Consider the following 27,536-nt stretch of genomic DNA (forward strand, 5'->3'; position numbering starts at 1 on the left):
CGAGCGCGGCGCCGCAGGGCGGCAGGCGTCTCCTCGCTCCCGCTGCCGGCTGCCGGCTGCCAGCGCGCGCTTGCACAGGGGCAGCAGCGAGCTTCAGCCCCCGAAACTTTCCTCCGAGCCTCCCCTTCGTGCTGCGCCGGGCCGGGGCAGGGGGCCGTGCCCTGGGTGCAGAGCTCGCCCGCTTCTTGGCCCGAAAGTTGAGCAGCAGACAAGCCTGCCCTGGTCGCCCCACCCCGGCCCGAGCGTGCCGAGCCCCCGAGCAGCTCGAAGGAAGCAAAAGAAAAGCTCCCCGATGCCTTCAGGGCTGTCGAGGTCTGTTTCCTTCATTTCCTTGCATTGAAATGGCTTTGCTCTTGCCCACTGAGCACATTTCCTCCCCCTTCTCGGGTCACCCATGTCAGCAGTCGGAGGCAGCGAGCCACAGCAAGGAGGCAGGGTCAGGAAAGCACCTCAGGGCAGGGGACCTGTGCTGCAGAACCATTTACAGCACCGGTTCTCAACCTTTTTTGTACCAGGATGCATTTGTAAGCACTCATGGCCAGTCCCAACCCAGTGCCCCTCAGCAGTGACACTGCCCCCAGTGCATGGGGTGGGGGCATGGGGGCCCAAGCAGGCTGGAACTCTACCAGTCTGCAAGGAAAAAGCCACTGTTTCCCTTGTTTTTCTCCTTTAAAGGAGAATCCATTTCTAAAGTTTGCTGATCCATTTTTAAAGTTTGTCCGTGACTCTTCCATATATTCTTGCAATCCATATTTGGGGCCCCTCTGCACACACACTGAGGCTGTTCTGACTCACTGTTGTTACAGCGCATGGGCTGGAGCGTGATACTTACCCACCAGACTCCAGCATCACGTGTACCAGGGTCCTCATGCTGAAAAATAGTGGCAGGAGTGTTTTAACTAAAATGCATACAACAAGCTTTAGTTAGAGCACCCCCACCACCATTTTTCAGCACAGGGATGCTGATACACATGCCACTGGGTGCTTTAATTAGAACAGTTCTTGGAGCCACTTCAATTAAACCACCCGCTCCCCGGTTCATGCCCTTGGGTCACAACCCACGAGTTGAGAAGTGCTGATTTGGAGGAAGCTACTGAAGTGACTTCCTCCATGTAATGTGCAGCTTCATGCTGCTGTGCTTTCAGTAGCATGCCTTTTTTTTCCTTTCCAGATGCAAGCGGGGAGGGGAGGTTGCACAACCCTGAAGAAGGCAGGCTGGGCTTTCAAAATGTAGATTTTTAAAACACCCAAATCCCTGGGGTGAGAGAGAGCGAGCACTCCCATGCATCAGAATGGGGTTGTTCATTAACGAGAACTGGAGGGACAGGAGACAGGATGTCCCCATGGCACAGAGCCAAAGTCAGGATAGCCATGGCAAAGGTACCTTCCAGCTCACGTTTGCAGGTTCGTGGTCAGGTCTGTTCCCTGGTGCTGCACTGTAAAAGCTATGGGTTGCTCTAAATTAATGCCAGTCTGCAAGGCCATAGGGGAGCGACAATGCTGCCAAGGGTTGATGTAGCACAAATATGCCCCAATCACTCGCCCTTTCTGCAACCATCCCTCCTCTTCCCTGCTGCAGCATAGGCATCAAGGCCACCCCTCTGGCCTTCCGCCACCACCACCCTTTACATCATACAGGCCCCAAATATACTGGCAAATCATCTCAAATAGGACATATCGCACCATAAGAAGGAGTCATTGCCTCTGTGTTCAGAAATAGGGTTGTCAGCAGCAACAATTTACCTCTTATTCAACTACCTAAGCTTTCATTGTGGTAACCGTATTTCTGATTTGTCTACATACAAATGTATGCACACACGTTTGAACGTGAATTAAGCAGTCCGGCATACTTGAAAGGTCATCTAATCCTGAAAATCAGAGGCCAAATTCTCCAGTCTGTAAAGAAGGCAGCAAGGCTGGTAGAGCAGGCTCAGGGTTGTATGTTAAACACCAATGAATGGCATACAAGATTCAGTTAGACTTGGGGATGCCTCAGTCAGGGCCACTTTTCGCTGGTTTTCCCTTGTGCTAGGGCTAGGAAGTGGGCAGCAAAGGAGCAGTTATAGTGGCTGCATGCCAATGAAGGATTCCCTGCACACTGTGGGGGGAGGCAGATCTTCCTGTGGCCAGTTAGGCTGCTTTAAGTCTGCAAACTGGCTCAAAGCCAAACTCATAGTACAGAAGGGATTGAGGCCCTCATTTCTGCCTGAAATGTTTGTACATATGATATACATGAAAGCAAAATCCTAGTCAAGTTTTGCTCACTATAACTGGAAGAAATTAACTGGATGGAGGTTCCCTTTATTTCAATTTATTTTGTGTATATGAAAGCCTTGTGTGTATAGTTAGTTCACTGGTTTCCCATGTATTCTGTTTCTTTATTAAAATGTTATCTTTAAATACCTGAAGCAAATGTCCATACAAATAAATATATTAAATGTGCACATGTTTATCAGTTAAATCATTTGACATGTTGAATGTATATTTAATATTTACAGCCTAGCTTTTCTAAACTAAATTCAACTGCAGATAAAAAAGGAGAGAAACTGAGTAATGGGCAGCCTTCCCCTGGTTAAGATGGGAACAGCTTTAAACTCCATCAGATAATAAGAAGGATAGAAAGGGGGGGTATAATTTTCTACAGTAATAACTGCCTTCAGAACAGTTTTATCCAGGTAAAAATTGAGAACTGGGCTCTAATATTTGCTGAAGTCAGTGAAGATTTACCCACCTAGACTGAATTACAGGTTTGGGTATCCCACCCCCCATCATTAAAAATATAGAGGAATTAAGTTTCTTCCTACATGCAGAAATGTGTAGTCTTGCTAAAACTGTAACAACTGGTACAAATGCAGTGGAGATCTTTCAGCATCTGTTTTGAAACACATGCTTCCATTCTGCGTTTCTTAATTCTGATTAAGTTCTGATTAAGATGATAAGAATAACTGACAGAAAGGCATATTGCCTCCACAGCAGCACATTATTATTATTCAGCATTTAATTTTTACCTTCCAGAACTCTACATACATGTCTTCAAACATACACAAATATAAAACCATAGCATATTTTGAACTCCATCCTATACTTCTTACTCAGGCAAAACTCTCACTGATTTCTAATACATCTTTTGCAAGAGCAGGCACCTGATCTCAGTCCTTGAAGCATGGTTGCTAACATTTATAATTAGCTATTTTGAAAATAATATTTCTGGTTACGATGGGGTATATCAAAAGTACACTTAAAATTACAGTTGGTAATTTTTGTAAACAAATCTCTAAGTAAGACATTTGTGGATTAAAACATAGAAATACATTGTGTTGCGTATAAGTAAAATGACAAAAAAACCCTGAGAACTGTTACATAAAAATAATGTCCTGCATTATTTTCATTTCACCAATAGTTTTCATTTCACCTTTTGTGTTTTGGTCAGCTTGTCTAAATACATGCATTTCATTGTACGTGAACTCCAGAAACTGGAAATACACTTGATTCTCTTTTGTTTATAATCATTATAATGGACCCGCACAATATCTCAAAATATCTGTTTTGCAAATACTGAAGGAAATATTTAAATCCCAACAAAAAAAAGAAAAACATTTTCATTAAAAAAATTACTTTCCCCAACACAATGCTTTTAATATTAGGCTTTGGGATGTTTTAGTATGTTCGCTATGCATACAATACTTGCCAAATCAGTGGAACGTATTGATATGGTGGCCCTGTAGAATAAGACCCTTGAAAACTAAAACAAATTTTTATGGCTTATTGATATGAATCGCAAGGAATTGAAGGCTGTTTACTGTTTGGTGGAAGAGTGAATGACAACACTTGAAATAGATTTCACTTTCAGCTGTGCACTTGGAGAGAGTACATTTCAAAATGATTACAAAGATCAGACAAAATGGGTCAAATTATGCTGCCAGTTACAGCCTTGCAATCGTGGTGACTGTACTAGAGCCTTCTACCATAAAACGGTGCTGTATGTACAGCTGTTCATGAAAGATGTTTTTTAAAAAAACATTAAAATATCTTGATAGTTCAGTATTGTCCCAAATATTTTCCCATAAGAAAAAAGTTAACACAAATTTTATGCATCCCCTTTTTCTCTCTTACATGTAGAAGTGTTTGCATTTTTAATGTTAGCAACTGACTTTTTTCCATTCCACATATACTCCTATGAATAATATGTCAATGAACATGTAATTAGTCATAATATAAGCAAAGACTATTGGAAGGCCTTGCATACGTGTAGTGTAATAATCTGCCTAAAATTGGCATCACTTCTTGTGTAGCATTAAAACCAAATTTAGTTTTGCACACAGAAAAGTCACAAATCATAAGTGACTTCACAATTTCAGCGCAATACTAAATGACAAAATAGGCCAAATGTTACTTGCATTTCCTGTAGGTTAATCAAAGAGCTTTATATACATAAGGAGAACAGGATTTAGCCAACAATAAGAAACATGCGTTATCTTAAGACTTCGGAAATATATCTTGACAGTTGCCAATTTTTAACCATATAATTGTGTTGAATGTCACTGGAAAAAAATAGGATCCATTAATAAAATAAGAAAATTCTGCAGCTGTTTCTGTCAAGTAAAATGCAGTGTGAATTTGCATTATACATACAGCTTACTCCACTAATCAATTTTAATGACTCATAATCTATATTATTATTAAGAAATGACAAAATCATTGACTTACTCGTAATACTTGCTAATTGTTTTTAAAAATAAATTCTACACATGACTAAGGAAACACCCATTTCCATTTGTTTTATGTTAAATCAACATCTAACCACTCGTGGTGATTTCAGTCAAAGAAAACAGAAGGAACACATTAGCTGTGTGGTTAAGGAGATTGATGGGCTTCAAACATTTTAACTGTGGATGTTTTTTTCCAACTGTAGAAAGTCATGGTTTTAATTTCAGTAACTCCAAGAAAATGAAGATTGTTTTATTCAACAAAGCTGTTGTTTCTCATTTCTTAGGCTGAAATTAATGTTATTTAAAAATAAATAATATTAGAAGTAACTTTGTTCAGAAGGAACATTATGCAGCAAAAGTGCATGTATATAGGTATCTGAAAAGTTTTTGTAGTTCTAATGTTAATTTATTATAGGATTATGAGGCTAACAGTCTGTAAGACTGATACCAAAGAATATGTTGTAGGTTTTTATGGTGGGAAGTTCATGATGAAAAGAACATGCAGGTCTCTGTCCTCTCCAAGCAATAAAATCTGGGGACACGAGTAATGTAGAAGTGTGTTACTATAGAATTATGATCTTGGAGAGAAGAGCAATAGTTTAGTTTGAACTTCAAATATTTCTAGGTTCACGCTGAACTAGAAAAGGTGTGATAGTTTAATTTTATGGGTCTTTTTCAGGATAGGTTTTTTATGGAAGCCAGTGGGAATTTATGTACATCCCAATTCCCCTCTCTCCAGTGGCTGGATCCAGGCCGCTGTTATTTCAGAACGTGTGTTCCAATAATGCCTGTACAGATCCAGAAGACAGGGGCAAGGAGTTGGGGTGTTTCCTCTCTATTTAAAAAAAAAAATCTATATTGCAGATGACAGGCTCTCTCTCATATTCCCACTTATGAACATCACCCTGTATTATATCATTTGCTTTGATTGCATTACATCTCCTTGTTCCAAATTGGAACACCAGTGAAGCACTGTATCTACCAGGGGTGGGCAAAATGCGGCCTGGAGGCCGGATGCGACCTGCCAGGCCATTCTATCCGGCCTACGGGGCCCCTAAAAATGTAGAAAATTAATATTAATCTGCCCTGGGCTGCCTGTCACGCAGCCCTCTATGACTTTGTGAAACTCAGTAAGTGGCCCTCTGCCCAAAATAATTGCCCACTCCTGGTATATACTCACTGACCTGCCTCCTGGTGGTTATGAAGAATTGGTTGCACCACCAATTGGCAACTGGAAGTGGTAACCACTGGATAACCATAGACATATTAACGTCTCTAATTCTTCAATATTTACTTTATCACACTTGGCAGCAGAGCTGGAGCCAGATTTTGGGCCAAGTAAACATGCTACTACAAATTATGTTAGCTAAAAATAAGACCATAGCTGTGTATGTAATATGAAAATATTTAGGAGGGCTAAGCCACCAAACCAGCCCTTTTCTCTTGGCTCATTTAGTTTCTGTAGAAGTAAAGTATTCATGATTATGAAAATAAGAGCTGATATGGATAATCTGCAGAGATTTTAAATGAAACAGTAACACAAAGGGTCAAATGCTTGCACACACATGTACACTTTCTACCTCTCCATCAGTGATAATGGAAAGCATTAAGCCATTGCAACTGTTGTGTTTTGCTGCATAGAACACCAGAAGGAAGAGAAAGCCAAACAGAAGAGATTAAAAAACATGGGTCCTGCAGTGGAAAAGCCAGTAGATTGGTGATTATGTGGGTCCACAAAATTTTAGCCTTCCTTCTAGCCTTCCACTTCTTGGCCTCTCATGGGCTAAAATCATGAGTAGAGTAAGGCTGTCTTAGCCACTGTTAACACTCATATGTCTGACCAACCTGACTGCCTTCTATGATGAGATGGCTGTCTGTGTGACTGCAGGATGTGGATGTGGACATGACATACCTTGACTTTAGCAAGGCTTTTGATATGGTCTCCCACAACATTCTCTCAAGGAAGAATGGACTGTAAGGTGGATAGAAAACAGGCTGAATTTTTGGGCTCAGAGGGTAGTTATCAACTGCTATGTCTAGTTGGCAGCTGATATCAAATGGAGTGCTTCAGGGGTTGGTCCTGGGGTCAGTTTTGTTCAATATCTTCATCAATTATCTGGAAGATGGGATGGAGTGCATTTTCAGCAAGTTTGCAGATGATGCCAAGCTGGTGGGGAGTAGTAGATATCTGATGGGTAGGACCAGGTTTCAGAGAGGCCTCAACAAATTGGAAGATTGAACCAAAATAAATCCTATGAGGTTTGATAAGGAGAAGTACCAAATCCTGTACTTAAGATGGAACAGTTCCATGCACCAGTACAGGCTGGGGACTGACTGGCTAAGCAGCAGCTCTGCATAAAAGGATCTGGTGGTTACAGCAAACAATAAGCTGAATATGAGCCAACAAGTGTGCCTGCCCTTATTGCAAAAAAAATGCTAATGGCATACTGGGCTGCATTAGTAGGAACACTGCCAGCAGAACAAGGGAAATGATTCTTCCCCTCTATTCAGCATTGGTGATGTCACATCTGGAGTAGTGTGTCCAGTTTTGGGATCCCCACTACAGAAAGGATGTGGACAAATTGAAGAGTCCAGTGGAGGGCTGAGGCACGTGACTTACAGGGAACTAGGATTATTTAGTCTGGAGAAGAGAAGACTGAGGAGGGATTTCATATCAGCCTTCAACTACCTGAAGGGTGGTTCCAGAGAGGATTGAGCTAGACTTTTCTTAGTGGTGGCACATGACACAGTGAGCAAGTTGCTCTCTGGGGAGCCTGTTCCAGGCTCTGGCCACCCTTGCAGTGAAGTAGTTCTTCCTAATATCTAACCTAAACCTATCCTCCCTCAGCTTGTGGCCGTTGTTCCTGGTGATTTCAAGGTGGGCCCTGGTGAACAGACTTTCCCCGAGTCCCTGCTGCTGGCCCCTCATAAGGTTGTAGGCAGCTACAAGATCCCCCCTCAGTCTCCTCTTGCGGAGACTGAAGAGAGTCAGGTCCCTCAGCCTCTCCTCATAGGGCTGGCCATGGAGGCCCCCAGCCATACGAGTGGCCCTCCTCTGGACCCTCTCCAGGTTCCCCACGTCCCTCTTGAAGTACGACACCCAGAACTGGACACATTACTCCAGCTGCGGCCTGACACTGTAAAGTGTCCTAAATTTTTGCTGCTTCTCCACATGCTGCAAACAATCAAATAGTAACTGGAAAATAATTAAGCAACTTTGAAGGAGGGGATCAGAATCCAGGACTCCCCCATTTCAGGTGAGTGTCCTAATCACTACAAACACTCACATACATGGCCTAATCAATCTTGAATTCTTTTCAACACAATGGCACAGCTTCAGGGGTGTGGTGTAGAATATCTACACCTCAGAGCAGATTACAGTCTGGTTAACTGTTAAAATCATTCTCCAGGGAAGGCAGAAATGTGTTTTTTGAACACCTTCAAAGGGGCAAGTTGGTTTTGTCTCTAACCACTGTCCACTCTATAAAAACAGGAAATCAATAACTTTTAAAAGAAAGTGTTACTTCCGGCTAAATTTTGTAAGAAGGCCTATCCTGTATAGTGTGTTTATTATTCTCAGAACATGACTGCTACAAAGACCTCTTTGTGGGACTTTGATGAGAGAATGCCTGGATTGTTTGTCTTGATCAGGCTTAGGCCAGCGATAGGAATGAAGCTGCCAAACTTATCAAGAGCAAAACAGTTCTGGGTGCCTGCAGATGTAGAAATGCAGGTATCTTAATATAGAAAAGATATGTATCTATGGAGTACAGGTGCAATCAATGACAAACAGTAGGGCTGTGCGTCGCTGATTCGATTTGGAGGAGATTTGTCTCGATTCGGCAGCCAAATCTCTAAATCCAAATCAAATCAGGAGACCAATAAAAAGGTCTGAATTGATTCAAAACTCTCCAAATTGATTCAGAAAATATTTGGAGAGCTTTGTAGAGATTCAGATATTCAGGCAGTCCCCACTCACTGCTTCAGGGAGCTGGACCCAGACTCTGTGCTGGCAAGTAGGGGGTGGGGAGAGAGGGCTGAAGGAGGAGGGAGGGCACCATGCCCCCCCACCAGACTCCACCCCCTGCCTGCTTCTCCAGCCCCCCTGAGTACCCTTTGACCTTCACCCACTCTCCCAGCCCTGTCAATGGCTGCCCTGCCCAGCCCCAGACTTAAAAAAAATAATAAAAAAGCCCCACACTCACTGGCTGCTGCAGCAGCTATCAGGGCCTCTGGGGGCTTGTGGCAGAGCCCCCCATGCAGCTCGGGGCCCTGAGGGACAGGAAGGATCACCTCCCTGCCGAGCAGGAGCCGGTGAGTGCAGGGCTGTTTTTCCCTTTTTTGTTTTTTTAAGTGCTTGGAGCTGGGGCCAGGTGGGACAGCCATTGATGGGGCTGGGAGAGCAGGAAGGGGATGGGGCCTTATAGATTTGGAGATTTGGCCGATTCGGCAGTGGCAGTGATTCGAATCACCAAACTGAATCACTATCCCCTGAATCGGCCAAATCTAAATCCAAAGCAAATACTAGCTGCTTTGCACAGGCCTAATAGGCAGTATGAAAACATGGCTTTCAAAAGTACGATTTTGAATTAGGAACCTAAACTCCACTTTAGACTGTTGACTGCCAGTTTCTTTTTTTTATCTACCTTGCAATGCTGAGTGAAGCAATGCCCTAAATACCTTTAAAAATCTGGGCCATGGTGACAGGAATGATACGAAGTCATGAATGGAAAAGAACAGACAAAACTGAACCAAACTGGACCAAACAAAACTGAATTAAATTAAAGGTAAAATTCTTTTTCTCCAGCTTTTGTTTATTTTTTCCCTTAAAATTTCCAACTAGTAGCAGTTGTCATCTAGACCAGCATTTCTCAACCTGTGGGCCACAACAATATAGGAAAGGGCTGCAAACAAACTTTAAGAATGGATTCTCCTTTAAAGGACGTAAATGGCTTTTCCTTTGTAGCCTGGCAGAGTTTCAGCCTGTGAGAGGCTGCTTGGGCCCCCCATGCCCCACACAAACTCCACCATGCCCCACACATCCAACCCCTGCCCAACAATCTGTGGGGCTGGAGGTGGGGGACAGCAGGTCAGTAGTGAGGGACACTGGGTCAGGATTGGCCATTGGTGTGTCCAAATGGTCCTGATCTAGACAAAGCACCAAGAGAGTTAACTACCACCTGCTCCTGAGATGTCCCAACGTATTTAGGAAAAACCTCATGCAAGAGAAAGCAGTTGGCTGGTTATGCCTGGTTTGTTTTTACTTTGTGTTTTGAACCAAGTATCTTCTTCGTGATTATTGCCCTTGTAGCACAGATAGATCGGTGTGGCTTCTTCTGGAGCAGATACCAGAGCTGTATTGTGGACTGCTGGTCATGGACCACTGGTCATTCACCCTCACATATACTATACACACCACTACTGCTTTGCAGTCAATCACATCCAAATTCTCCCAAAATTAAGTCTTCCAGGTTCACATTTTATCATGCTTCTGTCAGTCCACCAAGATGTAACTCTGAACAACTATAAGAATAGTAATTTTGTTTCACAAAAAATGCCTAGACAGACCTCTCTTTCACTAATAATTTGTTATACATTACAAACACCTTTAGCACAGGGGGCTTAATATCATTCAAGTGAAAGGATCAAAGATATTCCACCTTTTTTAAAGGAGCACTTACTTCTGACACACCTCAGTATTTTTGACAAATATACTACTCCACTCTGATTGAAGATACAGTCCGCCTTTCTAAAAACACTGCAGGGAAAAGACTAGTATTAACACTGCACTTCTGTTGTGAGGAACATCCACTGACTACTAATTATAAATATTAAAATACATTAAATAATTAAGATGCTGTGTCTCATCTATTATGAGATGTGGCTGCTGTCTGTTGAATAATCAGCACCAAAATATGATCTTTTTAAAACTGAACATAGTAAATTAAAGTACTCTGTCATAATATATCAGTAAGACAAGTCTTAAGCTTCATTTTACTGCATGTCTGACAAGCAAAGTGAGGTGTCTGTCTACTCAAGAATTAGTTTCAGTAGGCACCATATACATAGAAATTGTAGGCTTTTATGTCACATTCATGGACTCTCACTGAGGTGTGCAAGCACGAGTTGCATTTTACCATTCAAGCCTCCAGTTCAGGCTTTCTGCCTTCTCTTCCTGTCCCCTACACATGCAGACACACTCCTTCAATCGACAGTTTCCTCCCAGTTACCTTTCTTGGTGGTAATTTTTAGCAATAAAATGAATGTCAGTTCAACAGTTAGCTATGTTTTTAGTACATGCCCACTCCCTCCCAAATAGCAGCTCATTCAACACAACACCTATTCAGACTATGTATTCCAGGCTTCATGGAAAGTATTTAGTAATGTTGGCAATTTTGGCATGAACTTTGGAGCTAGATGTGGTCTCCCAGGGCTTGATATTTTCTAGGAAGAATCTTTTTCAGAGAGCAAATCTTTCTTGGGATATCATTTTTTACCATTATAATTTTCATGAACTTGTGTTTAACTTAATTTTTTACATGTCTGAACTCTGCCTCTTACTGTAACTGTGTTCTGGGTTTGCAGTGGAAATTACCACTTAAAATCTGTCATTTGATAATAGCTTATCAGAGTAAATTTTGACACTTAAATCTTTTATTACTATGATAAAACTAGTTGGTGAAATTCTGCTGACTTGCAACCCAACAGTAGTCAATATTTAAAAGGAAGAGTACATACATATGTGTTCACTTGCTTGGCTATGAATTTTAAGCTTTCTCTGGGATAACAAATCTTTTATAACCAGTACTTGAAAACTGGCCCACTTCAACTTCATACAGGTGTGACCCCAATACTCTATAGAGTTATACTGCAAGATCAAAGCTTGCATTAGATCACAAACTGTAGAGGTTTTTTGACAAAAGATAACTGTACATATGTACAAAGTTCAGTAAAGACCAAAACTTCAAAGATGGCATCTTGAATATTCTAGAAGATACATTTATAAGAGATATCATTTTTTATAACTCTTATGCCAGAAATCAATCTTTAATGCAGAATACTTTTTTTTTCACAGTACTGGTTGCAAAAGTATCTTTTGCAAATCATTTGCAAAATTAATATTGATTTAAGGATGTTGGAATTGGCAGATTGTTAATTATGTAAAAAGCAAGCCAAATATTTTTTATCCCATTATGCTGCGATCTATATAGTACTAAAAGGAATGTAGGCATTCTTTAACCCCTATTATGAAAGCCTTTTTTTTTACTAAAAATATAGACTAAAATGTACCATGTGCAGGTGCAGGCTCTGGTTCACAATGAAGCTCTGTTTGTTTAAGGAACATTTTTCTAAGAAAGATGCAGTGTAAGGTCAAGCAACAGACAATTGCACAAATATCTTGGAGAACGATGGCAAACTATCTAGACTTGCAATTCATCAATAATTTCTTGGTAATGCAACAGCACCTTGTGACTTATAGCAGTCTCTATTTTTTCTCAATTTTCCAGTTAATGAAAGTAATGTTTAAATACTTTGGAGTTAGATTATTAACTTCTACAAAATAGAAACAGATGTGTGTCTTAGTATGCCATTAAATTTATGATTTACATAGTACCCTTGAATATAGCTGAGCAGAGGCCAATGATTCTAATTTGCTCTAGATTTACAATAACCTGATCTGGTTTTTGTAAGTACTGAAACACTTTAAACAAAATTAGAAAGCCGTTGTGCTTTGTGTGATTAAAGATGCAATTCCCTTTGGGGTAATGAGAAGAGTTAGAACATGTTTCTTCCTTTATGGATGTTTCTGTTATAAACACAAGTACAATATATTATATAATTTTTGGTACTATTTCCTTGTTTTTAATTATAAAATAAACTAATTGAGTTGTATTGGAGTCATACTGAAACTATGCCAAAATCTAGCTGAAGAATGCATACTGAGCTTAATAAAAATCCTTAAAATTCTTCCCAGGGTCTTAAGGTCTTGTTAGACAAATACTAGTCCCTCACAATTTTCTGAGACCAAAACATCTTTCTGATTTAGAACTACCCAATTTAAAGATTTATTTAAAAAGCTAATGCATTTCTCAGCTTATTAAACTATGTTAATACATAAAGTTTTACAGGACAAAGGGTCAGTGGATTCATAGCAATTTAGATCTGGAGATACGGATTTACTGTGTCTCATGGCAGAAATGAAAACTGGAATGAGTATTGCAGCTGAAAGCACAGCGTATCAGTCAGTTAATCCCAGTAATACTAGCTGTTAGTATCATGTGGAGTATAGTTGTTTTTCCCTCCTAATTTAGAAACAAAAATGTGTAGAACTCTTCAGAATATAGAAAAAAAACGTCAAGACCAAATGAGGTTCTAAATCTTTGTAAGCATAAGAACAGTGAATATAATTATTAAGGGCCTGATCCATACACCCATGAACTCAATGGAAGACTTTCCACTGGCAACAATGAGTTTTGGGTCAGGTGAATAGATGTGTGTGATCTGAGCCAGGCTTTCTTTAAATTTTAATCCTGCTTCTGATATCAGTTCCTTTGGTGGCTTAAGGCAAGTCATTTACCATTTCAGTTTTCACATCAATAAAAGGTTAAAAGTAGAGGAATAATACTACAACTTAAATAAATATCTGCCTGACAGGAACATTATGAGACTATTTTTAGGACTGTGGTCTGTATTCTTTTCATACACAGAGCTTTCAGTGAAGCCAAAATAAGGGTTATGGATGTGCAAGGAGAGCAGAACTGGGCTGTTAAAGCTGTAAAATGCCTTGAAGATAAGAACTAAGTATTATATACAGGGGTATATAATTATATTCCAATATATCTGTATCTACATTAACCTCTGAAAACATGTTTAATGCTTCATTTTTACTAATAGTGTATATGCGGGAGGATTACCATTTCAACAAACATTTAATCCCATATATGTTCACACACAAATCTATACATTACAAGATAGCATTTTGGAAAAGCACAAAGGGAAACACAACTATCTAGAGAAGTCTGTGTGGAAGAGAGATCTCAAAAGTTGTGTGTTTGCATATAATATTTTGTATTATATATTGGTCTTAGGTACCTAGCAGAAGACATTTTATGCTTTGACACAGGAGATTTACCTGGAGCCTGAATCATCCTGAACACTGCCTGATCCTACTATCAGAAATCATTCTGTGATTGAAAATAAGCTTTTCCTAAATAGGGATTAAAGAACCTTGTATAACACACAATTTACATATTACATATTCTACTCCAGGTTATACCTGTACAACTCAGTTGATTTCACTGGCTTGATGAGAGCAACAGAGTAGAATAAGGCCTACTGCACTGCATTTTTGAAACTGCAGAAGGAAAGGTTAGAGTCAGTTTGTATCTTTGTTTCCATAGTACTAGATAGAAGCTTTGGGAAGTTCCAAAGGAGTTATAACTCAAAAAAATCTTCATCATGCAATGAAGTTGAATACTTTTAATTAGACTGGTTTTGCTACTGCTGCAACTGAGCTTTCAGGAAACTGTTTTTATTAAAAACATAATTACTTGTTTAAAGGATGCCAGGCTGACACCAACAGATCAGTAAGTACAACTTATCTGGATGAGATTTCTTTCAGTTGTACCTTGTTGGAAAATTATGCTGATAAGCTGTTATTTGCCTCTTAACTGAAAGAATGACTTGGATTTGGGGAACATTGTTACAGTACTAAGAATAATGACATCACAAATCTGGAAGGTGGATGGGTTTTTTCCCCCCACTTACGACTTAGCAAAAACTTAGGCCCTAGTCTGGCAATGCATATGCTCTCAGGCGCAATTAATTCTACCAAAATCAGTTAGACTCCTTTCACAGGTGAAAATAAAGAGGGATGTATTTTTGAAAAACCTGGACTTTAATCCTAGTTTTATGAACATTTAAATATTACAAACACTTATCTCTGTGATTAGTCATAATAATGGAATAGTCTAAGTTATACATTTTGGATTATAAATGATTTTTTTTAACAAAAAAGGGGATTTAAGTGTTTTGTAAATACATGTTAACTTACTGATTAACAGCATCTATAGCTCAGAAAGCTGTTTTAGGAGCCTGTTTCATTAATTAAAAAAATTAGAGATTTAAAAACCTCACAATTAAAGACAAGAACCCTACAACTCCGGTACAGAACTACTGTAGAACTGAAAGTAGGAATTGAATTTGATCTTGGAAGTTGTCAGATTTTTTTTTAATTCAATACAAGTCCAACTGGCACCTGAAGGGGAAGCTAAACCAGATTCTTATGACAAGTGGCATGGGTCTTACAGAACAATATTGTTTTGATAAAAGATGCAAACATACTGGTAGGCAAAAGCTTATAGTTTTTCATATTAGGAAAAGTTTTTAAATATAATTAAATCATTATGAAAATGCTTTTTTGAACATGTTCCTTATAACTATGCATACATTTAACATAATTTATTTTCCAGTAATTCTTATAGCATCAGTTCTGCTTCTTTTCAAGTCAATTTTCCATTTTCTTCAGTAACAATTAGATCTAGCTCCATATTACTCAACCTTTGATAGAAAAGAGTCAAAGATAGAATTTAGAGTTAGAGATTCTTATTAATTGTCACTGCAAAGCAACATTTTTAATAAAGAGAAAACAGTACTCTACGTGATTCCTTATATTAAAACGCACTGCTAAGACATTTTTGTTGTGTGATTATTCAGCAACTCAGAATCAGTGGGAAGTTCAAGACTGCTTACATTTGGTCTTGTATCCTTGAAAACACAATTTAGAATTATTTGTGTAAAATTCAAGCTGAAATATCTATGGAAATTGCATTAAATCATACCATGGCTGGAAAAGGTAAGGGCGCAGTCTGGCGCAGTTCCAAATTAATATATGCATAACCCAAAAAAGTGAAGAAACTCCTTTTCGTCTTCTTTTGGTATTGCTTATGTAAATTTATGTGAAGCTTACTTCAGATAACTTTAGTGAGGTAACAAAGCCAAATCTGTTCCAACTTGTATGCCCAACAGTAAGCAGTGGACAGTAACTTTACATAGGACTGGTAATGTTTAGATTTGTCTCTGTATTCAATTCCTGTTGTTCCAGTCCTAGTAGAGACAAGTCAAATTAAAGTTTGGACATGGATTTAGATTTCCACATGGCTCATGTCTGTGACCTGCTACTTACAGTTTATATATTGTGGTATTTATTGCTAATGGAGAATCTAGTGAAAAAAAATGTTGCAGAACTTCCCATCTTCTGACAAGACCTTTTATTTGTGCAGAGGTAGCCTCGGTTGAAGAGCTGCTGTCTTCATTATTTAATTTCTTTTTGGAGATTGCAGCCAACATGATCCTGTTGAGTTTTTTTATTTAATATGTTTCAGAGCACAGAACACCTGCTGACTTCTTTAATAACGAGTTGTCCTCATTTGGCTTATATATGAAAACAGTGCAGCAGAGCTAAGTTAAGAATAACCTTTAAATACGAAGACCCATTACATGCAAAAAAAAAATAAAGCAAAACTATGTCTAGGCTACACAACAGAAATCCTTAAAATAAATTTGTGAAGGCTTTACACAGCATGGAATCCAGACAGATTTTTTAAATTGAATTCCGTTCAGAGTGAGCGCAGCTCAAAGGAATTCATTTCCATTTAGGTTCCCAGGAAAGACATAACATGTTGAGTATTTGTATTGCTATTGTTTCGAATTTAACTTGAATTTATTTAGATTTGACTGTGGACAAGAGTCAACACTGGGGAATTACCTTAAGATTGCACTCTGTTCATTTCTTTGAGAAAGATGTCTTTCAAAATGGATTGATGAAATTATATTAGACTATGAGTAAATTCCAAGGCTTGTATAGTACTAATTAGGCTCAGACTGTTCTTAGATGTGCAAATCCAGTGCCTATGATTTTGGTGAAACATCTCTATAGTCCCTTTTCAGAATTGTTCCTCGCCCCAGTTGTGCCTCTCATGTACCTTTGCTATTTCCCAGGTAGTTGTTTTCTACATGCTGTTCCCTTTCCCTTAGGAAAACACTGGGGTGAAATAGTTTTGGATGAACTCCAATTGACTTTAGTGGAGCCAAGATTTCATCCATGGTCTCAATCTTGCAGCTCTCTAGTAAGAAAAAAAAATCCTACTTGAAGTCAATGAGTCCTTCATCTGTTCAGAATGGATATTGGGTAGGACAGACTAATCATACTTTGTTTAATGTCTTCATCTTAATTGTCTTTATGCTCAACCAAAATGCTCCCATCACTTCTCCCATAATTCCGTCAACTCCGGTGAAGGACATTGTTCTGCTTCAACACACAAAATTGACTTGTATGATGTACACTGTCTTACCATGTCAGAATTAACTTATCCAGAACAAAATTGAAATTGAAATAATCTCATTTTTTTAGAGCTTTGGAATTATCATCTAAAATCCTTCCCCTCCCTCCCTTCCACAACTACATTTTTTAAAAATTGTTTTACTCCTCTTTTAAACAGTTATTTATGTGGGATAGAGAAACAGAGTATACTAAAATGTCAGTCTTTTTGTTAATTAACCCCATTTTATGGGTAATAAAATAAGCGGTCTTTACCCATCATTAGTAATATGTGAAGCATATGTTCCCACCCACACTTCTTCCTGGAGCTTATAAATGTGGACCTGATTCTTAAAGAAGGCCCTGCAAGTACGGAAATTACATCTGCCTTGAGCAGTTATAAATAGTGCTATCTGTATAGTAGTTTATTAAATGTGTCTGTGTAATACACTGTTTATGTGAGACATATATATGTGAGTGTGTGTGTGTGTGTGTGTGTTTGGAAACATGTTCTGTGGTTCAGGATTAACATTCTGCCACATATTTTTAAATTTCTAGCATTTTCCACTAACAGTTTTGCTTCAGCAGGATTATTTCTGTGATCTTTTTCTGCCTTTTCTGAATAGCCAGATTTTTATAAACGGTGGGTATGTGAATGAATGGAGTTCCTTTCTTTTTTTTTTTTTTAATTTGTTTCACTCTGGTAAATGCCTTAAATAGAGAGCCATTTTCCATCTTTTTGTTTGCTTTTTGTTTGTTTTTTAAACACACAAGATAAAATTCAGTTCTGATTAAAGTGGATGCAACTTTCATAGACCTCCATGGGACTTGTTTCTGCTAGGCTGAATATAGAGAATACCCTTTTGTTTAACACTAGAAAATTATTTTAGAGATTTCTATCTCCTTAGCTGAACTTTTTCCTCAAGGGCTTCTTCAGTACCTTATGTTCTATCAGTTCATTCTCATAAATTTTCAGTGCTACCCAGAAAAAAGCTAAAGCTGTTTAAAGGCATGTGATAAGTCATGAAGAAAAAAGTATATATTGTTATATTTTCAGAATGAATCAAATAATGTAGTTTTAATGAGAAAAGTGTCTCATCTTTTGATTTTTGATGTTCTATACATTGTTCAGCTCAGGTATGAAAAATGTTCCCCACAAACTCCAATCTCTCTATTACACTTTTGTGATAAGCCTAGAACATCCACAATACATGTATATGCATCTGTTTTCTACCACACAAATATAAGTGAAGTCAGAAGTGAATAGAATTGTCACTGTTCAGTGTTACTGGGCTTCAGCAGCAGAATATGTTAAGAATTTTAACTTGTTTTCACAGGCAGTGATGTTCATTATTTAATATTTAAAAGGGCAAATTTTTAATGATAATGAATTGTGGTCAGTAAAAGTGTCGTAAGTTTTAAAAGAATTGTTCACAGGCCATAGTTGTGGAGTAAAAAAAAAATTCCCTTACATTAAAACCTGAAAACTGCATTTTTCGTCATTATCATCACCACAAGATATTCTTTAGATATGTCTTTTGCTGTGAAGAAAGAAATACATTTCTTTGTACTTGAATTTAGACAAACCTAAAAAAAGTTTACAGAAGACAATAGGATTGGTGGCCTATTTACAGTAGTGCCTACAGATCTGAGTCAGGATCAAGGCTGGTTTCTCTTCAAACAAAATATTAAGAAGCAGATCCTAACCCAAAGAGTTTCTTTACCTTACTTCCCTTCACAACTGCACAATATTAAGTTTTGTCCTGTATGCCTTCCAGCTACTCTGGAGATGGGTGTGATATTCAGGAAACTAAACTGAATATAATACAATTCCCCTAAGATTCAGAAGCCTCAATAATCTTCTAAAATAAGAAATGATCACAGTTTCACTGCATGCTGGAGAAGTGTTTTTGCACCCTTTAGAAGAAGCAGAGTTGGACTCCCCTGTAAAGATGGTACTAGCTGGAGTTGAAAGGGTGAAATAATTGTGGCCTGAGCGTAGATCTGTTGACCATAACTTCCTAGATAAGATTTTACTAGAATTAAGGTCCCATTTGTGCCTTAAACGTGAAAAATCAAGCACTACAGTGTTGTGGAACTGCCCAGGCTGTAGACTAAGGCCTTCTCTTACATTAGAGAGCCTTCTCTCGCATATTGTTTTCTGAAACTGAGGCTTTACGGTGAGAGTGGGCTTAGAACTGCACCCTAAAGACATTTTTGTGGCTTTTTATTTTTGATGTTGTCTTATAGGCTGAAGCTAGGCAATTCACAATATACGTAGGCAGATATGATGATAGTGATGATGATGATGATGATGATGATATGTGTATACATGCATATACAGGCATACATACACACACATTTACTTCAGCCCATAGATATACATGCATTGACCTACATATCTCTATTATAGATAATATGTATACATATGTGTATATTTACTTCAGCCAATATCTCTTTCTTTTTGCTGTACTCTATATGATTATTTTTCTAGCAGGATTGGAAAAAGATGTTTATAGTCTATCTCACTTAGTTTAAATAAAAATGTTAAAAGGTGATGATCTCTTCAGTCATTACTGATCATTACTGACAAAACTATATTTTAAAATGGAGAAAACAAATGCTTTGACCTTGTGAGCTATGTAATACATTTCAAAAACAAATCTGCTACATCTCTTTGTTTAATACTTGTGATTTGCATAGTTGAACCTTGAATGCACGGTCATAAATAGTTACAGAATCCAACTTGGCATAATGCCCAGCAATGTTAGGGTGCCAGACAAAAAATCAGGTCAACCACTCATCAGGAAGCGATTCTGTCTCAACAAGGTGATGTCTAACAAAGAAGCTACAAGATTGAAGACAGATAACATATTCAGTTGCTGTTTAAAAAAGACAAGAACTTTTCATTTATCAGGGTAATCTACTGGTGATAATCAGTAGACTGAATGAACTCCCTCTTGTAAAAAAGAGAAAAGCCCATCAATTGTTTTTGCTAATTAAGATGAATATTATTCCTGTGAAATGAACCAAAAAGTTGTATGAAACCAGAATCCCAAAAGAGATCTATAATCAACTAGAATAATTGCATGGTTTTAATTGAGAGAGAAGTGAGAACTGTATTTTTGTCTTCTTGAAGAAATCATAGCAACACTAGTCTTCATTTATTAAGTTTGTTCCCCAATCTAATTTAATCTAAACTTTTTTCTATGGGTTAAGAACGTTTATGGAATTAAAAAAAGCTGTATAAATAAGAAAATTGTTGCATATTTAATGAAATGTTACTCTGTGTGTGTAGTCAGCAATAATGTGAGGTACCAAATAATTTATTAACATATAGAGGGAAAAGGATCTTTTGACTGAAAACTAGATGCTGTGCTTTTTGTAGTAACGTGCATTTAATCTTTATTCATTAAGCACAGCTAGAGTTAGGAATGAGAAGGAAAGTATATTTTCTTAAAGTACAAATTAATTATATTCCACAATTTATTTTCTTCAGATATCTGGCATTTATCACCCTTTTCAAAGGAAAAAAAAATCTAGGTTTATTAAAGGAAATATTATTGGCAAGCTCAATTTCACATACTTTATACAAAAGATACCCAATATGGGAATACATTTATGTTTGACTTAATGTTTATACAGTGCTAATCCATAGCCTGCATCATAATCCTGTATGTGCAAATCATTTGCAAAACCTCACATTTGAGGACGGGTACATGGTTACAATTATAACTCCTCCCAAAACATTAGCAAGAAAAAGAAAGAAAGAAAAACTGCACTATGCATCACCCTCCAATTGCCCAGTGTATTTATGTATTATTTTGTCTATATAAGACATAAAACCCTTTCAGGTCAGAGCCCTTGTCCCCTCTGTTCTGTATAGTGCAAGGCATGCTCTTGGCACAGAACCAATAACAATAATTTTATTTAACATGCAAACTTATATCTGTATTGACCCTAACCAGAATACTAGCTGAATACATTTGTTGTCAGCCTAAATGAAACATCATTTCTCTTCCCTGCCTTTCCCACTAGCCGCCTTCACAGGCTCAGCCTCAGGCTAACATGGCTTTAAGTAGACTAAAGCTGCTAGTAAACATTTACCTTTGACAATATTATTGCTTAATGAATATTGTAGAAAAGTATGCATGCACTGAAAGTGTCTGTCTGTGGCTGCAGTCTACATATGATCCTTGTGCCAAGTACCTACTGCTAATAGGCAAATATACACAAAAGAGACAGGCTCTTTGATGGTTTAATCCCAAACATACTTAACTGTCATGTAGTTAATCTTTTTTGATTAAAAATAACTCTTCAGTTCTTCTTGAGAAGTTGCTTTTTTTGTTTGTTTGTGGATAAGGGAGGTTAAATGTAGTGTCTGCTTGAAACTGTTCTCTTTTATTTGTTAGTTCCACTTTTTTTGCTTTATTCTTTAATCACAACTCTCCCCCCTCCGCCCCTCCCCCCCCAAAAGGATCATTAGCACTGATACTTCTGAAACACCCACTGTTTGAAAGCAGGTAAACAAACATTCCCTTATAGACATCACCAAAGCAAAGTATTCATTCATATTATCAAGTGGTTTGATCTATAGGTTACAAACAAGTTTTTCTTCATTGGTTTTCTTTTCTCTTCAAAAAACTTCACCTGCAGCTTTTACTTTCCTAGAGAAAAAAGTTTCCAAAGAAAAATTCCCTTGCCTTGTGCATTGAAACCCCTATCATCATTTTTAAAGTTCACTGCAAGCCTTGTGTCTTGCTGTGGATTTTGTTGAACACCAGGAACATCTCTGTTTGTATCAAAGACAGCAGAAAACCATCTTGGTACTCATTTAATATCCTTCAGTGTGTCTTATGCATTCATTTTTTTTAATAGTCTTTTTTCAAAAACAGGTTTTGAATTCCTTCTGGGATTAGATGCAACATTTTTTCAACTGTAACACTAATAAGTAGGTACACTTCATGTTTGAATATGTGCACAAATGGGATATTTTCCCACTAATATTTCTTTCCAAAGAAACGGTAGTTCCACTTCATAATGGTTTTATGCTGATTTCAAAATACATTTTTATGGAATGGGAAAGAAATTATTATAAAGAAATTATTCTTTATAAAGAATATGCCCAAGACCTGTTGGAAAACATCCCTCCCTAGCAACACAGTCAAAAGATTCAGTATAGTTTGCTTAGAAATGTTATTTTTAGGGTGACCTTTAAATGTACAATGTGATGAATTTTTTCTTTTATTCGATTGTAAAAATGCCATGATCAAAGAGTAAAATAAATATTGCTTTTCAGTTATAGAAATGAGAGATAACAATGGAAACCATGTTTTTAAACAACATGATAGCATGTAGCACTCACAGAAGGAATGATGTCTACTTTTGGAAAATATACAATTCTAAATTCACAGATGCAGCAAATCCCTAGTGAAACATAAATAAAAATCAATTTTTATACAATTCAACATAGTAAAACATTCTATAGGACTCACCTTCTCTCAGTCTAAAAAGAGAGAAACACTTACTCTCTCTACTGATAAAATAAAATCATATTTATGTCTGTAGGCATGTATAAATTATACAGAAAAAACAGTACTGAATGCTCCTGGTTCAGGAATGTTTTCAGCAGTGATGGTAATTTTTGTAATTTTTTAGAAACAAATGTAATGTTCTGTAGGACTTTGTTGATGGCTTGCATCATTTGAATATTCAAATATTTACAGCTGTTAAAACCGTAATAAAATTGTAATTATCAGATTGTACATTTATTTTTAAGCAAATTGACAACCTTTTATTATAACAATTTATTTTCTATTCTTTGAATTCAGTATTATCAGATGTAGAAATAGCTTTCTGCTTACCATTCTGGGAAAGCTGAAATTTATCATCGTGCCATAAATACCCTAGAAAGCAAAGAAAATGTTATTAGTTATTATTCCTTCATCCACAGGGATTCTAAATGTCAAACACAATGCATCAGCAGGAAAACAAAAGTAAAATGAATCTATGGTTGAAATACAGATCAATATTTTAATGCAGTTCTGAACATACATTACATATACTTATCAGGGGCCACATTTTGAAAAACCTGCATGCATTACATGTTTTCGGTTTGGCATTGCATATGTATTAATATCTGTCAGCACACTGTTTGGAAAAATATGGACCTAGGTTCTTGGCATTCTCTTTGTACCTTTGAAAACCAGCCCCTGGACTTACTGTCATTTTTACAGTACCGTGGCTCTACAGTACAACTCTACATAGTAATACATGCTATATGACTCACTCAGTCACTCTCAGTGGAAAGGAGAGGCACTCCTAGTTTCTCTACTGACAGAACGAAACTGCCTTACCAGTGGTAACAGAGTGACAGATCATATAAAGTACCTTGTTCTATGGAAGGCTTAAAAACATGATGCATAAAACTGACAAAAGGGTTATTACACAGAGATATAGTGTGTTAGGATTGTTTTCAACAAAGTGAAAGATGTTATTTCTTTGTTTGCTTTTCTTGTACTTATTTCAATTCCTTGGCAAATGTCATGTTTAAAAAATAATCTCTCTTAGATTTTTTATTGAAATAATTATTTTTATATATGGAGAATTAAAGAAGGAATGGTCATTCTGTTTCCAAGGCCTTTTTCTAGTCTTTGGTAAGATTCCCACTTGTTCCAAATATTATGGCTATTTTCTTTCCACTAGAATTAAGACTGCAAATTCCTGTAAAGAAAGTTACCACTGAGCTTACAGATACTTCCCTTTTTTGGTCATTATCTACCCAGGCAGAGCTCGAGTCTCATATAGCTATCTCTGATCAGTGCCCTAAATCCTGAACACTGAAGTTTGAAAACAAGAGTCTTGCAGGATAATAGGGCCAGACTTTGCAGCCTTCCCTCCCATTAAGTAGAAATTTACTCCCACTGTTTTCAGTGTAGTAATTTGGAGACTAAGGATCTCTGCAGTAAGCAGGACATGATATGACAGCACTTACTTTTACAGACAGGTGAATAAAAGTTTATACCAAAAACCGACCAGGTCTTAAACTCATTTGTAATTAAACACAAACTACATTTTCATCTATTTAAACAGAACAGCAAAAAAAAAATACATATTAAATGTACAAGAAAGGGGAAGCATGGGAATAGAAGATAAAACTAAGTTTTGAAAGATATGTCTTACAATTAGAAATGGAAGACTTTAAAAAAAATCACAGATGCTATGGCGTGCGCACACACACACACAAAAAAGAACAGATTTTGACATGTAGGTGGAACGTAAAACTTTGCAGAAAAGGGAAAAATTCAATCTAAAGGCTGGTATGTCCCTTTCCCGTAGCCCTGGCCTCATACACTTAAGGAGAAGTGCGTGAAATACACTTGCAGAATGAATTATAGGTGTGGTAAGGGAGTGCCAGCTGGAGGAGAATTCCCCTGGCACAGGAGCAGCCTCAGTGTTGGGAGATTACTTTGGGCAGAGAAGGAGCCTTTAAAGTTCTTAGTGCCGCAGAGATTCGAAGCTGCTCCAGGTTGCAGCACAGCACACAGGCAATCTGGGTAAGGCTGCTGAAAATTGGAACAATCCCCAGAGGCTGCTCTAATTTACGCTGAGCCATTCTGGCCCTTATCCAGCCTTAAATTTGAGCATCACAAAGATGGCTTAAAGCCACTTTTACCCACTCTACTTCTGGCCTGAATATATTCTACGTTGTGCTTTCTGTGATATGTTTTACAGAATCTCCCTCTGTATTTGGCCACTGAAGGACATAATAACAAGGCATCCCTCAGCCAGCAGTATCTCACTTCAGGAAGTATTACACAAACTCTAAATGTATGTCTCAGTGCAGCCAAGTTCCAAAGAGGGAAAGGAAATCTGCTACATCAGTTCTTCTTTCTGTTCCAGCCTTCTTCCTAGAGATCCTTGCCTCTCTTTTAGCTAGATCCAAGCCTTGTTTCCCTGCCCCTCACATCTCCAGAATGCTGGCCTACCTCCCTTTGAGGCTGTACAGTTACTGTCCTTCCCATACTTGAGGAAGGACATTTAACCCCTTACAATCCCAGAGTTGAGCCATTTTAGAAACGATTTTTTCTCCCCGTAGAAATTCAGCCATTACACACCCACATTAGCAGAACTCCCATTGATTTCAAAGAGATTTCAAAACATACTTGAGAATATGTCCTTATTTGCAAGTATCTTCCCCCATGGGCCAGCTTGCAGAATTAGGTCCATGTCTCCAACTGAATAACTACTTAAATTCATGTTTAACACATGTGAGTGGCCCACTGAAATAACTGCAACTATTCATGTATTTGAAGCCAGAAGGATGTTTATATGCTTTGCTGTATCAGGGTCTAAATGTTTCACTGGATTCAACTGAGCATGCCAGCTAAGAACAGAAGTAATTAAGCTTGACAGTTAATATGAGACAGACAAGATTATTAATTTCAGAGCATCTGACCGTATTCAGACTATGATTTATTTTTTTTAAATACCTCAGTTGAAGGCTGTTACTGGGTTTTGTACTTTCACCAGCAAAATAAATGCTATAAGAGGATATGAACATGATAGCCTCAGGTTTTAACTTTGTTCTTTGTATGCCAATAAGGAAAGCTCTTTTATGTCAGATTTTATTTTTTATTAATTTTGCAATTGGCCTATGTCTTTCAGCATGAACATTACAAAGTGGAAAAACTCACTGGATCTTGTAGTTCCTGCTTGCTCATTTCACTTTCTGAATCAATAAACAGAATCAACTATTTTTTATCACTAGCTCCTGAAGAGGGCAGCACGTTCTAGGTATTACTGATTAGTAAGCTAAGACATGACAGCTCTGGCTTTACTGTACTTTAAGCAAAGAAAGCAGGGGAAAAGCCCATTCTGTATATTTTGTGTAGACAGTTCCCATGATACAATAAGCCAGCAAAAGTTCTAGGCAGTTGCAGACCAAGGTCAAAACTGTATTTGATTATTAAAGAGAACATTCAAATGAGGTACCTGCAGCAATGTATTTAGAAAGGAATCAACAAAATACCAGCAAGGAGTACTTCCATGAGGAATGTGTTTTATCTTTAACACTGTAGATAACTTTTCCTATTGGCAGTGCATTGACTATCGAAACTACTAAAGGGGTTAGATTTAATTATCTCACTTCTTGCACATTTCATCTCAATTGCTATGGCAACATCCAGTTGCCTCAGCAGCAATGTACACTTTAATCAGATATTTCCTCACTCATTTCTCTGTGCACCACAGCAATGTAGTCAAATTTACAGCCAAACTCTGATGCATCTGATAAAGTCTCTTAAGAATGAATGGTTAGGTTCCCCATGACCACCCACCCACCTACACAATACTTCCAGAGACTTTTGCACCCTGATGACAAACTCTGTGAGAGATGAAAAGTGTGCAAACTTTAACTCTTTTCTACTTTATTGATTTTATGTTATTGCTCCCACCACTCCCTTTTATACAAGCTCCCAATCCAAGGCTCTCAATAACCCTGCCAACAAGTTAACAGGCAGGTCCTCTGGTTTCTGCAAGGGATTGAGAACAAGAAACACAACAATTAGTTGAACAACATGGTTCATTCCATTTCTGCTGCTTCCCAAAAAACCTCTTATCCCTTGATTGGATACTACTTGGAGTGTGCCATAGCTCTTCAAATTCTCAAATCGAAACATCAGGGACAAAGGCTACAATAAAAATAATTAGGGGTGACAAATCTATACCTGGGATTACATTTTGAGAGGTAGATAGTGTAAAAAGTTAGTAAATTCTAATTATGGAAAGCTTTGCTATTTTAGAAGCAGAACATTTTATGAGTTGAATGTGTGCAAACTGAGAGGGCATTTAATAGCAGCCTTCAACTACCTGAAGCGGGGTTCAAAAGAAGCTGGAGCTAGACTGTTCTCAGTGGTAGCAGATTTCAGAACGGGGAGCAATGGTCTCAAGTTACAGCAAGGGAAGTTTAGGTTAGATATTAGGAAGAATTTTCTCACTGGGGGTGTAGTAAAGTATTGGAACAGGTTACTCAAAGAGGTGGTGGAATCTCCATCCTTGGAGGTTTTTAAGACCTGACTAGAAAAAGCCTTGGCTGGGATGATCTACTTGGGGATGGTTCTGCTTTAAGCAGGGCGTTGGACACCAGGGGTTCTCAATCTTTTTTGTACCAGGACCCATTTGTAAATATTGAGGGCTATGTTGATAGGATGGTTTTCCAAAATTAAACTGACAAAGCAAATCCTTCAAACTCTACTCACACGAATAATTCTTAAACATACAAATAGCCTATATATATATGTACACACACACACACGACTATCGAAACATATATATATATATGCTACTCATGTTAAAAAGAAACCCGTATATATATGCTCTACTTCTGTTTTAAAAAGTTTGCAGGATTGGACTTCTAGAGCCAAAGTGGCTACTTTCCCTGCAACATTTATTAAAGAACATTTACAAGTTTTAATAGAGTAGTTATACAGCATTTAAGCTATGGGGAA

The 27,536-nt window shown here is 37.9% G+C and overlaps 1 protein-coding gene across 11 annotated transcripts in view; it reads right to left on the reverse strand.

Moving 5' to 3' along the window:
• Window positions 1-27,536, reverse strand: part of ADGRL2 (adhesion G protein-coupled receptor L2) — a 488,780-nt gene that overhangs the window by 200,695 nt on the left and 260,549 nt on the right. For all 11 annotated transcript variants that reach the window (XM_019531201.1, XM_019531198.1, XM_019531202.1 and 8 more), the window contains exon 3: window positions 22,893-22,934. The gene's annotated coding sequence lies outside the window, so the exon portion shown is untranslated. The remainder of the gene's footprint in view (window positions 1-22,892; window positions 22,935-27,536) is intronic.

The sequence above is a fragment of the Crocodylus porosus genome, unplaced genomic scaffold (genome assembly GCF_001723895.1).
Source record: "Crocodylus porosus isolate Cpor-Errol unplaced genomic scaffold, CroPor_comp1, whole genome shotgun sequence".
Lineage (NCBI taxonomy): Eukaryota > Metazoa > Chordata > Crocodylia > Crocodylidae > Crocodylus > Crocodylus porosus.